This window comes from Ziziphus jujuba, chromosome 11 (assembly GCF_031755915.1).
Source record: "Ziziphus jujuba cultivar Dongzao chromosome 11, ASM3175591v1".
Classification (NCBI taxonomy): domain Eukaryota; kingdom Viridiplantae; phylum Streptophyta; class Magnoliopsida; order Rosales; family Rhamnaceae; genus Ziziphus; species Ziziphus jujuba.
This window is the reverse complement of record NC_083389.1, coordinates 4,268,152-4,280,609: the sequence shown is the minus strand read 5'-3', so window position 1 is coordinate 4,280,609 and position 12,458 is coordinate 4,268,152. Positions and strand designations below refer to the sequence as shown.

At 31.4% G+C, this 12,458-nt stretch overlaps 1 non-coding gene and 2 pseudogenes across 1 annotated transcript; 2 read left to right on the top strand and 1 right to left on the bottom strand.

The window, feature by feature from the left end:
- Positions 1-232: 232 nt before the first annotated feature.
- LOC125419218 (DNA-directed RNA polymerase subunit beta''-like) lies at positions 233-1,115 on the top strand (annotated as a pseudogene).
- A 412-nt stretch (positions 1,116-1,527) lies between these two features.
- On the top strand, positions 1,528-2,072 carry LOC125420926 (small ribosomal subunit protein uS2c-like; annotated as a pseudogene).
- A 7,708-nt stretch (positions 2,073-9,780) lies between these two features.
- Positions 9,781-9,852, bottom strand: TRNAR-UCU (transfer RNA arginine (anticodon UCU)). Its single transcript has one exon. It is a non-coding gene; the product is annotated as a tRNA-Arg (tRNA).
- Positions 9,853-12,458: the final 2,606 nt, after the last annotated feature.

Below are 12,458 nucleotides of genomic sequence, written 5' to 3'. Positions count from 1 at the left end.
TTTGTCATCGTTTAATTGTTTTCAAATGGGTCCATTTAATGATGTAAAATATTACAATGTAATAAAAGAATCAATTAAAAGAGATCCTTCAATTACGAATTTGTTAGGCCCTTTAGGAACAACCTCTCAAATTGATAATTACCTTTTAAATACTCATAATCAGATCTTGGTAACTAAATATTTAGAACTTGACAATTTAAAATATAGTTTTGAAGTACTTAAATATTGTTTAATGGATGAAAATGGGAGAATTTATAATTCCGCTCCATGCAATAACATCCATTCAACTTAAATTGGCATTTTCTCCATCATAATTATGATCATAATTATTGTGTAGAAATACCTACAATTATTATCCTAGGGCAGTTTATTTGTGAAAATGTATATATAGCTAAAAAAGAGCCATACCTAAAATCAGGCGAAGTTATAATTGTTCAAATTGACTCTGTAATAATAAGATCAGCAAAGCCTTATTTGGCCACTCCAGGAGCAACTGTTCATGGCCATTATGGAGAAATACTTTCCAAAGGAGATACATTAATTACATTTATATATGAAAAATTGAGATTCGATGATATAACGCAGGGTCTTCCAAAAGGGGAATAAGTTTTAGAAGTGTGTTCGATTGATTCAATATCGATGAACCTAGAAAAGAGGGTTGAGAGCTGGAACGAACATATTACAAGAGTTCTTAGAATTCCTTAAGGATTCTTGATTGGTGCTAAGCTAACTATAGTGCAAACTTGTATCTCTTTGGTTAATAAGATCCAAAAGGTTTATCAATCACAGGGGGTGCATATCCATAATAGACATATAGAAATTATTGTACGTCAAATAACATCAAAAGTGCTGATTTCAGAAGATGGAATGTCCAATGTTTTTTCACAGGGAGAACCAATTCAATTGTTTGGAGCGGAATGAACGGGGCGTGCTTTGGAATAAGCGATTTGTTACAAAGCCATATTATTGGGAATAACGAAAGCATCTTTAAATACTCAACATTTCATATCTGAAGCGAGTTTTCAAGAAACTGCTCGTGTTTTACCAAAGTTGCTCTACGTGGTCGTATCGATTGGTTGAAAAGCTTGAAAGAGGATGTTGTTCTAGGGGGATGATACTCATTGGGATTGGATTCAAAAGATTAGTGCACTGTTCAAGGCAACATCACAACATTCTTTTGGAAATAAAAACGAAGAATTTATTCAAGTGGGAAATGATAGACATTTTGTTGGACCACAAAGAATTATTTGATTTTTGCGTTTCAAAGAATTTAAATGATATATCAGAACAATCATTTCCAGGATTTAATGATTCCTAAAAGCAAATTCATCCTTTTTTTTATTTGTGTTGTGGTCCTTTAATTTGGTGATAGAAATAAAGATAATAACGAATAGAAAGAAATGAATGGTTTGGATCGTCTATCAATGGCCAATCTTCGGTAGAAGAGAAGGTTATGTGGGAATAATTATTTATTTCTATTTTAGCTTCTCTTTTTTCTTTTCAATGAAAAAATAAAAAAGAGAAGAAATGTGGGGAGAAATTACAAGAAGATATTGGACCATCAATTTGGAAGAGATGATGGGAGCTGGAGTTCATTTTGGTCATGGTACTAGGAAATGGAATCCTCAAATGGCACCTTATATCTCTGCAAGGCATAAAGGTATTCATATTATAAATCTTACTAGAACTACTCAGTTTTTGGCATAAGCTTATGATTTAATTTTTGATGCAGCAAGTAGGGGAAAACAATTCTTACTTGTTGGTACCAAAAATAAAGCAGCGGATTGAATAGCACGGGCTACAACAAAGGCTCGGTGCAATGAAGGCTCGGGCTGCAATATTGGGACTTGAGAATAGAACAAAAGACCGAGAGACTCAGTCGTCTTCTGAAAAGGGATGAGGCTGTGTTGAAAAGACAATTATCTCACTTGCAAACATATGTCTGTGGGATTAAATATATGGCTGGATTGCCCAATATTGTAATAATTGTTGATCAACAAGAATAATCTACAGCTCTTTATGAATGCATGACTTTGGGCATTCCAATGATACAAATTGTGATCCAGATCTAGTAGATATTTTGATTCCAGCAAATGATGAAGCTATAGCTTCAATTCGATTCATTCTTAACAAATTAGTATTTGCTATTTTTTAGGGCCGTTCTAGCTATATACGAAATTCTTGATTAATAACAAGATAAGTAAATTATTTTTGGAACTCCATAGAATAGATTTATTGAATCAGTTACTATTTCTAACTCGCAGAAAATAGATAAAAATAACTGAGGATATTATTCGATTAGTAGGTATTTAAAATATCCAATGCAAGTATGCAAATTGAAAATGAGATGGTTGAATCACAATAATTCCTTTCAAAGTTCTATTTCTTTTTGAGGTTAATATGAATGATTTATTATGTTCCATCAACACACTAAAAGAGTTATACGATCTATCCGGTGAGGAAGTAGGCCAACATTTCTATTGGTAAATAGGAAGTTTCCAAGTCCATGGCCAAGTACTTATTACTTCTTGGGTCGTAATTGCTATCTTATTAGGTTCAGCCATTATAGCTGTTTGTAATCCACAAACCATTCCAACTGACAGTCAGATTTTCTTTGAATATGTCCTTGAATTCATTCGAGACGTGAGCAAAACGCAGATTGGAGAAAAATATGGTCCCTGGGTTCCATTTATTGGAACTATGTTTTTATTTATTTTTGTTTAGAAGTGGTCAAGGGCTCTTTTACCCTGGAAAATCATACAGTTACCTCATGGGGAGTTAGCTGCGCCCACAAATGATATAAATACTATTATTGCTTTAGCTTTACTCACGTCAGTAGCATATTGCTCTGCTGGCCTTTCAAAAAAAGGATTAGGTTATTTCAGTAAATACATTCAACCAACCTCAATCCTTTTGCCCATTAACATCTTAGAAGATTTGACAAAACCCTTATCGCTTAGTTTTCGATGTTTTTCATAAATATATTAGCTGATGAATTAGTAGTTGCTGTTCTTGTTTCTTTAGTACCTTAAGTGGTCCCTATACCTGTCATGTTCCTTGGATTATTTACAAGTGGCATTCAAGCTCTTATTTTTGCAACCTTAGTTGCGGCTTACATTGGTGAATCCATGGAAGGTCATCATTGATTAGTTTTTGACATAGTCTTTTTTTTAGCTTAGCCTGCAGCATGTCTACGTGTCTCAAAGTAATCCACTTAGACTTAGGAAGAAAAATATACAAATAAGATCGAAATAAAAATAAAGTATATACGATCTAGAGTAATAGTAAAAAGAATATTATGATATTAAGTAAAGGAACTTTAGAAAAAAAAAAAAAAAAAAGGACAGAGATCTAAAAGATCATTTCCTTTAAATTCCTGTTTGGTTTATTCATACCACCCTCCAATGAATACTCCCTTTCTATTGATATTGTTTTGTTCATTTAATTCACCGATTGTCCTAAAAAAATTAATAAATAATAAATTACATGAACTTCGATCAACTCAATCCTGATATTTCTATGCAATGATTATGTCTAATGAATTTTTCAGTTAGATTAATTGTACTCATGGGGGATAATGATAAATAAAAATAGAAGATAAGGGTTTACAAAAAGGATATTTATAAAAAAAGGGGTTTGGTTAGAGGAGGAGGGGAGGGGGTCGAACTAGTTGTATGTAATCTAACCATTATAAAACAATTCTTATGTATGTTTCGAAGAATGATTCTATAATCTGAGTGAATCTAAGATATGAATAGTTGGTTTACATTATGGGGGAAAGACATGCATATGTGATACTCGATATTAACTAGGTATATATGAATTAAAGATATATTAATTTGCCCTACTATTATGTTATGAATTTCGATAGGGATTCCAATATAAGTCCTTCCATTTTGATTGTCATTTTTTTTTAATATTGAATGAATTTAAATCATGAAAAAGAACAAAGAATTCAAAGAATGGTTCGGAAGGAAAAAATAAAAAAGAAAGAACTGGCCGAACGAAATTCATACGAATTAACAAAAATTACGTGGATAGGAGAATATCGAAGCAATTCTGCTGCTTCAAGAATATTATTATTTCAATTCGGGGTTTTTAGTGACTTTGAATGGATAAATCATAGCGATAGAATAAGTAAGCCATAATTCATTGGTTGATTGTATTATTAACTATTTCTTCATTTTCTTTATTTTTTGTGAGGAATTTATCATGAATCCACTAATTTCTGCCGCTTACGTTATTGCTACTGGATTGGCTATCGGGCTTACTTTTATTGGACCTAGGGTTGGGCAAGGTACTGCCACGGGCCAAGCTGTGGAGGGAATCGCCACACAACCAGAAGCAGAGCTAAAAACATGAGATACTTTATTGCTTAGTCTGGCTTTTATGGAAGCCTTAACAATTTATGGACTGGTTGTGGCGTTAGTGCTTTTATTTGTGAATCCCTTCTTTTAAACTTTTACCCTATCCCTATCTAATTTAGAAAAATAATAGAATAAAAAAACATAGATAATTAGTCTATCTATAAGAATAAGAAATAGGAGATCATATGAAAAATGTAACTGAGTCTTTCCTTTCCTTGGGGTATTGGCCATTCGCCAGGAGTTTCGAGTTTTATACTAATATTTTAGCAACAAATCTAGTAAATCTAAGTGCAGTCTTTGGTGTATTGATTTTTTTTGGAAAGGGAGTGTGTGTGAGTTGTTTATTTCAAGAATAGGCTGGATCCAACCAACCGCACTTTTTTTCATAACTCGAACAGGTGCACGATTCTGTGAATTACTTCTGAATAAATTAAGAAATCATATTTAAGAACCATAACATTTCATGATTCATTGGTTAATCTACTTTGATTCTCTATCAACCAATAATGTGGGATTGTTAACAGGGTTAAAGCTAAATTGAAGCCATGAAACAAGTAGCTGGCAAATCAAAATTGGAATTAGCGCAATTCACAGATTTAGAAACCTTTGCACAATTCGCTTCTGATCTCAATAAAGCTACTCATAATGAATTGGCAAGTGGTCAACGATTACTTAAGTTGCTCAAACAATCTCCATCAACCTCTCTCACGGTGGAAGAATAGATAATGACTATTTATATTGGAACCAGTGGTGATGTGATTCCGCCCGAGCCCGCTCAACCGATAACCCGCTGGGGTGCTGACTCGACACGGATGAAGACTAGGCCAATCACAAGAGCTCAAATTAAGAGATTTAAGGAAAACCTGGGAGTATTTATACAGGGGGTAATCAATCTCAGCAGACTTTGTCCATACTTGAAGATACAAAGCCTATTCTAAGCATCCAAATGGTGGAAGCCGATACGGACCCGGGTGAGTCCGGGAAGCATGAAATGGTTCCAATGCTTTATGAGTTCAATACATATGCCTAAGAGGTCATGGAATCAAGTTAAAGCAGCCTCAAATGCAATCAAAAAGGGCTTGTAAGGACAGCATCAACAATTTGGCCGAATTTGCTGTATTGCTTGCTGGCTTTACTGTATTTTACTGTATTAGCCTTTTCTTATTTTTCCAAGCATGGGCAACGTGTGGGACTTCATATTCAGATTATTTGGCATCCTAAAAAGCATCTAGAAGCTGATTTGAAGCTCAAAGAGGTCAAAGATTGGTCAAAGTCAAATTCGTCAAAAAGCTAGTATTATAGTTTCCTAATTTTATTCTACTTTTTGTTTTAGGAAACTACCATTACTTTTTAGTTTTTATTTATTTATTTTCTGGACAAATAAGTTTAGGAAAGTTATTATTTTATTATTTTAATTGTAAATTAATTAATTCCTAATTCAAAATAAAGGAATTAATTAATCAATTTTAGTTTAGGAAACTTAGTTTAGGACATATTAGAATTCGGTCAAGTTTCCTAATTCCTATAGGAGTCCGGTTTTGAATTAATTTTTTAGGGTTTGTTTTGTTTCTTTCAAGCCTATTTAAAGGCTTATTTTTCAATAATAATACAACTTTGATTTGATTAAGAAAATACTTGTGAGATTAATTATCTCTTTTTTCTTTGAGAACACCTAAAACACCATTAGAGAATTGGTTGTTTTAGCTTGACTTATCAATAGGTTTTCCATCCCCTATTGTGGCGTCTACATTATACCAAGGTTTCTAACCATAGGTTGGTTAGGGGTTGAGGTCCATTCAATTAGAACTTGAACTTAATTAAAGATCCGGGCTAATATAATATGGGTTTAGGAGCAGGTCGTCCTAGGTTCGTATCATTTGGTATCAGAGCTAAATTTTGTTCAGGTTTGATCTATCTTTATTTTCCTTATTTGTTTTTGTGTTATTTTGCAATTTTAGCATTAGGTTAAGGTTGCATCCATCCTATACACGTTCTGCATTTAAAAAAAAATAAAAATTCATTCCTAGTTGAATTAGGTTTCCTAGTTTTATCGTATTTTTGTTTCCTAATTTGTTGGTTGTCTTTTATCATTGTTCTTGATAATTTTGGTTTTTGTTGATTTTCCTTTGCTGTTTTAGTCTTATAAATTTTCATTCATATATTCAAAAAAAAAAAAAAAAAAAAGAGTTTGCGGCAACATTAAAAAAAAAAAAAAAAAACTGCACATTTGTGTTTATTTGGAGGTCATGGGTTTGGTGTTTGTTTTGGAGTTGGAATTGCAATTTTGGTAATTATTCTTGCTACTGCAGTTGTTTATGTTCTGTGAGTGAAAAAAACAAGAAAAAAAAAAAACAAGAGGTAAAGCCAAATTTAAAAAAAAAAGAAAAAGAAAAAAAGAAAAATATTTCGGTTTGTTGGAGTTTGATTTGTTTGCTGGAAATTTGTTGGAGCTGCTGGTTTTTTGATTTTTATTCAATATTTGAGTTGCTGGGAAATTATTTTTGCTGCTGGATATTTGGATTTTGGGTGCTTAAATTTTTTGGATTAAAATTAGTTAAAGGAATTGATACAAAACTTGAATTACAAGAACAACAACCAACACTTTTCTATAATTTTGTTCTCTTTGATTCTTGTTCGTATTTGAATTTCTTTTTCTGGAATTTTATTCTTGAACTCATAATCTACTACCATCTGGTGCAGTTTTAAAATATTCCAATGTTTTCCCATTATTTTGTGTTTTCTTGTCTAGAAAGCCGAAAAATTAGGATTTGTTGGATTCTTTCGGTATTGCCTACTTTTTGCTACTGCTTTGTTGATAAGTTGAACTAAAACATACTAGTGATCTAATTGCTGTTTTGTGGGTGTTTTAATTAGAACTTTGAGATAATTCATTGAGTGGAAAAAGGCAAGAGTGTGAGAGCTTAACAGAGGGTAAAAGCCGAAACTAGTGTGCAAACACGAGTGTCGAGACCTTGTTTGAGTGAAACAAGTGAGGGAGTGAATATTGTGAGGATTTATTTTATTTTTGCAGTATTTTACTAACATGGCAGATTCTAGAATAAGAAGAGGGGATCCACCCTTGAGGATCAATGAGGAAGAGTCCGTAGCATTCCATGGCGATGACCGAGCTACCGGGAGTGAAGACCAAGTGGATATGAGAGCTGTCTTGGAATCAATACAGCGGGTTAGTGCTCAAGTTGAGCATGTGAATCAAAAAGTGGGAAGACTAGAAGCCTCACAAGGAAGGCCGAATACAAGAAATAGGCAAGAATTCCATGGAGGACGAGGCCGAGGACGAGGAGGTCGCGAGAGGCCGAGAGAGGAATTTGATGAGGAGCCATTCGATGGCGACTTTGAGGAAGGTATGGACGAAACCTTTGCTGTCCAAGATAGTGCTGGCCGTGGGAGATATAGGAGGGAAGATACAGATGATGATTTGGGAAATATCAAGGTTAATATCCCACCTTTTATGGGTAAAAGTGATCCCGAAGCTTATTTGGAGTGGGAAGAAAAAATGGAGATGATCTTTGACTGCCACAACTATTCGGAAGGTAAGAAGGTGAAGTTGGCAGCAATGGAGTTTGGCCATTATGCACTCCAATGGTGGACAAATGAGCAAAGCACCCGAAGGAGAGTTGGTGATGACTTAATTACAACGTGGCGACAAATGAAAGGAGCGATGAGGAAGCGGTTTGTGCCATCCCATTACCATAGGTTGCTGCATCAAAGGCTTCAATCTTTGTCTCAAGACTAGGCCCGGGTGACAAAGCCTATTCTAAGCATCCAAATGGTGGAAGCCGATACAGACCCGGGTGACAGTTTTGGTACATTTTTTGAGTCCGGGAAGCTTGAAATGGTTCCAATGCTTTATGAGTTCAATACATATGCCTAAGAGGTCATGGAATCAAGTTAAAGCAGCCTCAAATGCAATCAAAAAGGGCTTGTACGGACAGCATCAACAATTTGGCCGAATTTGCTGTATTGCTTGCTGGCTTTACTGCATTTTACTGTATTAGCCTTTTCTTATTTTTCCAAGCATGGGCAACGTGTGGGACTTCATATTCAGATTATTTGGCATCCTAAAAAGCATCTAGAAGCTGATTTGAAGCTCAAAGAGGTCAAAGATTGGTCAAAGTCAAATTAGTCAAAAAGCTAGTATTATAGTTTCCTAATTTTATTCTAATTTTTGTTTTAGGAAACTACCATTACTTTTTAGTTTTTATTTATTTATTTTCTGGACAAATAAGTTTAGGAAAGTTATTATTTTATTATTTTCATTGTAAATTAATTAATTCCTAATTCAAAATAAAGGAATTAATTAATCAATTTTAGTTTAGGAAACTTAGTTTAGGACATATTAGAATTCGGTCAAGTTTCCTAATTCCTATAGGAGTCCGGTTTTGAATTAATTTTTTATGGTTTGTTTTGTTTCTTTCAAGCCTATTTAAAGGCTTATTTTTCAATAATAATACAACTTTGAGTTGATTAAGAAAATACTTGTCAGATTAATTATCTCTTTGTTCTTTGAGAACACCTAAAACATCATTAGAGAATTGGTTGTTTTAGCTTGACTTATCAATAGGTTTTCCATCCCCTATTGTGGCGTCTACATTATACCAAGGTTTCTAACCACAGGTTGGTTAGGGGTTGAGGTCCATTCAATTAGAACTTGAACTTAATTAAAGATCCGGGCTAATATAATACAGGTTTAGGAGCAGGTCGTCCTAGGTTCGTATCAAGTGGTTATCTAGATTTACTAGAAATTGGGCAGGTAAGGAAATTTCTCGTTGAGTTACGTACTTACTTAAAAATGAATAAAACTCAGTTCCAAGAATTCATAGCTTCTACCAAGACATTTACCGAGGAAGCTGAAGCCATTTTGAAAGTAGCTATTTAGGAACAGCTGGAATGTTTTCTACTTCAGGAACAAGTACAAAGAAAAGAAATTGATCACTTTTTATCACTCTTAATTCAATATTAATTAAATCTTAATTTAATATTAATTTTAAAATTTAATACTAATTTTAATAATAATAATTAAATTATATACTTTTTCTATTATATAATTAATAATTATTTTAATTATTTTAAAATAAAATATAAAAAAATTATAAAATATAAAAGTTTTTGTTTTTCGTTGTAATTATTTTCTATAATAATATAGAAATAATAATATATTACATTTCTATATTATAATATTAATATTAAATACATATATTAACATAGATTAAATATATAATATATTTACATATATAGTACATGCAAAATATATGGAAATAATATATAAATGGAAATCATATATAAACTAGATTATACTTATATTACAAGTTCTAAGTGTATAAGAACACCTCTTATTCAAATTATTTAAAAGATCTTTCTTGACTTGGAAATCTAAAAATATATGGAAATAAATTGTGTCCAATAGGATTTGAACCTATACCAAAGGTTTAGAAGACCTCTGTCCTATCCATTAGACCATGGACACTTTGCATTCCAATTTTTTTTATACTTATCTTCTGTTCACATTTATTATTCGGACGAAACGAATATGTGAAAGAATTTTGGAATTGGTTGTTCAACTATGCCCAACGTTAATTATATTCATTTTTTTATATTTCTATAAAACATATTTCTTAGAAATTTGATATTTTAATACATATCAAAATATATAAATATATATTAGATATATAGATTTATAGGTTTTGACTATAGAAAAAAATGTTGAAATATATTGAATAGAAATAAAAGAAAGTAAGCAAAAGCGGGTAGCGAGAATCAAACCAGCATCGTTAGCTTGGAAGGCTAGAGGTTATAGTCGACATAGATTCATCATTGTTAACGTCTCTAATTCAAAACCGAACGTGAAACTTTGGTTTCATTTAGCTTCTTTATGGAAGATAAATAAATTTCCAGATATCAATGAAATAAAAAAAAAAAAATTCGACCCATAATATCTATGTCAGCTTTTCGATCTGAATGCATTCAAAATTACCTATGTTCTAGACGATCCTTGTACAAAATAGGGGATTATAACAGTCTTTCTAGTTACTTCGTTCTCTATTTCTATTTGAAAGAATCTTTAGGAAAAGGATTTTGTTTCCATTGAGGTAAAACAATTTTTCAATGTCTCTATTAAATCAAAGTCATTGTTTAATTACCTATTTTGTTTCAATTTTCCCTATACAAAAAAGAAAAATTAAAGATTTAGTTATGATTAGAAATACACTTTCTATCTTTATCCATCGACCCTTTACCCATACTCATTCAATTGGAAATATTGATTGATCCAATAAAAAAGAAAAAATTATGTTTCGTAATTTGTAATCCAATTTTTCAATTTCTAATTGACTCTTGGATACAAATCACGAGAATATATATTCTTCCTCGAATTTTTCATTGAAAGGTAAATGATTTAATCAATTTAAGACATAAAGTTTTTGCTCGGAATGGAATATTAATCAAACCGAGAGATCCTTTAACTATTCGGGGTTTAATAGAACAAATCGCACTTTTACCACTAAACTATACCCGCTCCAATCCGATTATTGTATATAAATGGACTTTTTGTCGAACAAGAAACTGAGGTGCAATCAAAAGATATGATCAGAAAAAAATGCATTGTGCACGAATCCATAGTTCCGTTTCTTATTATATACATATTTTTATTTTTTTTTATTTCAGTAAAACCTCAGTAACAAAAAAAAAAAAAAAAAAGAAAATGAAGAAGATTTAAAATCTCGCTTTGATTCTATATCAAAATAGGTCTTTTTATGACTTTTGTTGTTTCAATAACAAGCCATTTTGTTTTGGTTTCAAATTAATTTTTTTCAAATTAAATAAATCATTTTATCTTATTATGATTGAACAAAACAAAAGAGGTCCAGCCTGGCTAGGTACTGACCAGGCCAAGCCATGGAAATAAAGGGCCTTTTCGGATGAACGCAAAGAAGTTTTTTTATTATTGTTATTATTAATATATATATATTTCTCATTATTTCTATTTTTTCTTTTTTCTTTTTATATATTATTTTTTCTACTTATATATTATATAAAATACCGAATATATCTATTAAACATATATTAATTATATAAATCTATTCAAAAAATCTAAAAAATCTATGTTAAACATATTAACAAATATAGATTCCATTTTTAGATTTGATTTATATTGGATTTTTTATATTTATTTCATTTATAGTGGATTTATATATTGGACTATTGTAGATTGTGTAGATTGGATTGTTGATATCACTTTAAAGTCTTTTCTTTATACATATATGTTATATCTTTATACATATGTTATATGATTATAGAATTATATATAACATATATGCATACATTTTGTATAATCTAATTATATAATATAAATGCATTTATTTTATCTAAATGGTCTAAATGGAATTTGATTCTTTATTATTATAATTCCGTATCTATTATATAAACTATTGCATATATATTATATATAATAAAATAATAAATAATAAAAAATATAAAAAACACTAAAAAAAAAGAAGAAGGGCTTTTTTCAAGCCTTATTTTTGTGATGTAACATAGTAATTACCTCCTTTCAATTGGGGAAGAGATGGCTTAGTGGACGAAAGCATCAGATTGCTAATCCGTTGTATAGGTTTTTCTTATCGAGGGTTTGAATCCCTCTCTTTCTGTTTTCATCGATGTCTTGTTCTTTTCTTTCAAATTTCTTGCGAGTTCAGTGTGGAATAGATAAAATCCTACGAAGCTAAGAACGTTTTAAAATCAAGGAAGAAACAAAGAATATTACTACCAAGATTACACCCTAGGTCGTTAGATGGGAATCCAAAGATAAAGAGCGAAACAAAGAATATTACTACCATGTAAACAAATAGTTTGAGAGTAAGCATTACACAATCTCCAAAATTCTTTTTAGGGAAAAAAGAGAATAGATTTGCTATTTTATTTTAGACCGCATACCCTACTCTTTATTTTGTATTTTGACACCAAGAAATAAAGTTTTTTTTTCAAATAGAAATTTGTAATATTTATAATATAAGTGGATAAGTGGAGTTTTTCATTACCAAAAATTTTCTTTCATACCCACAATTTGACATTGTG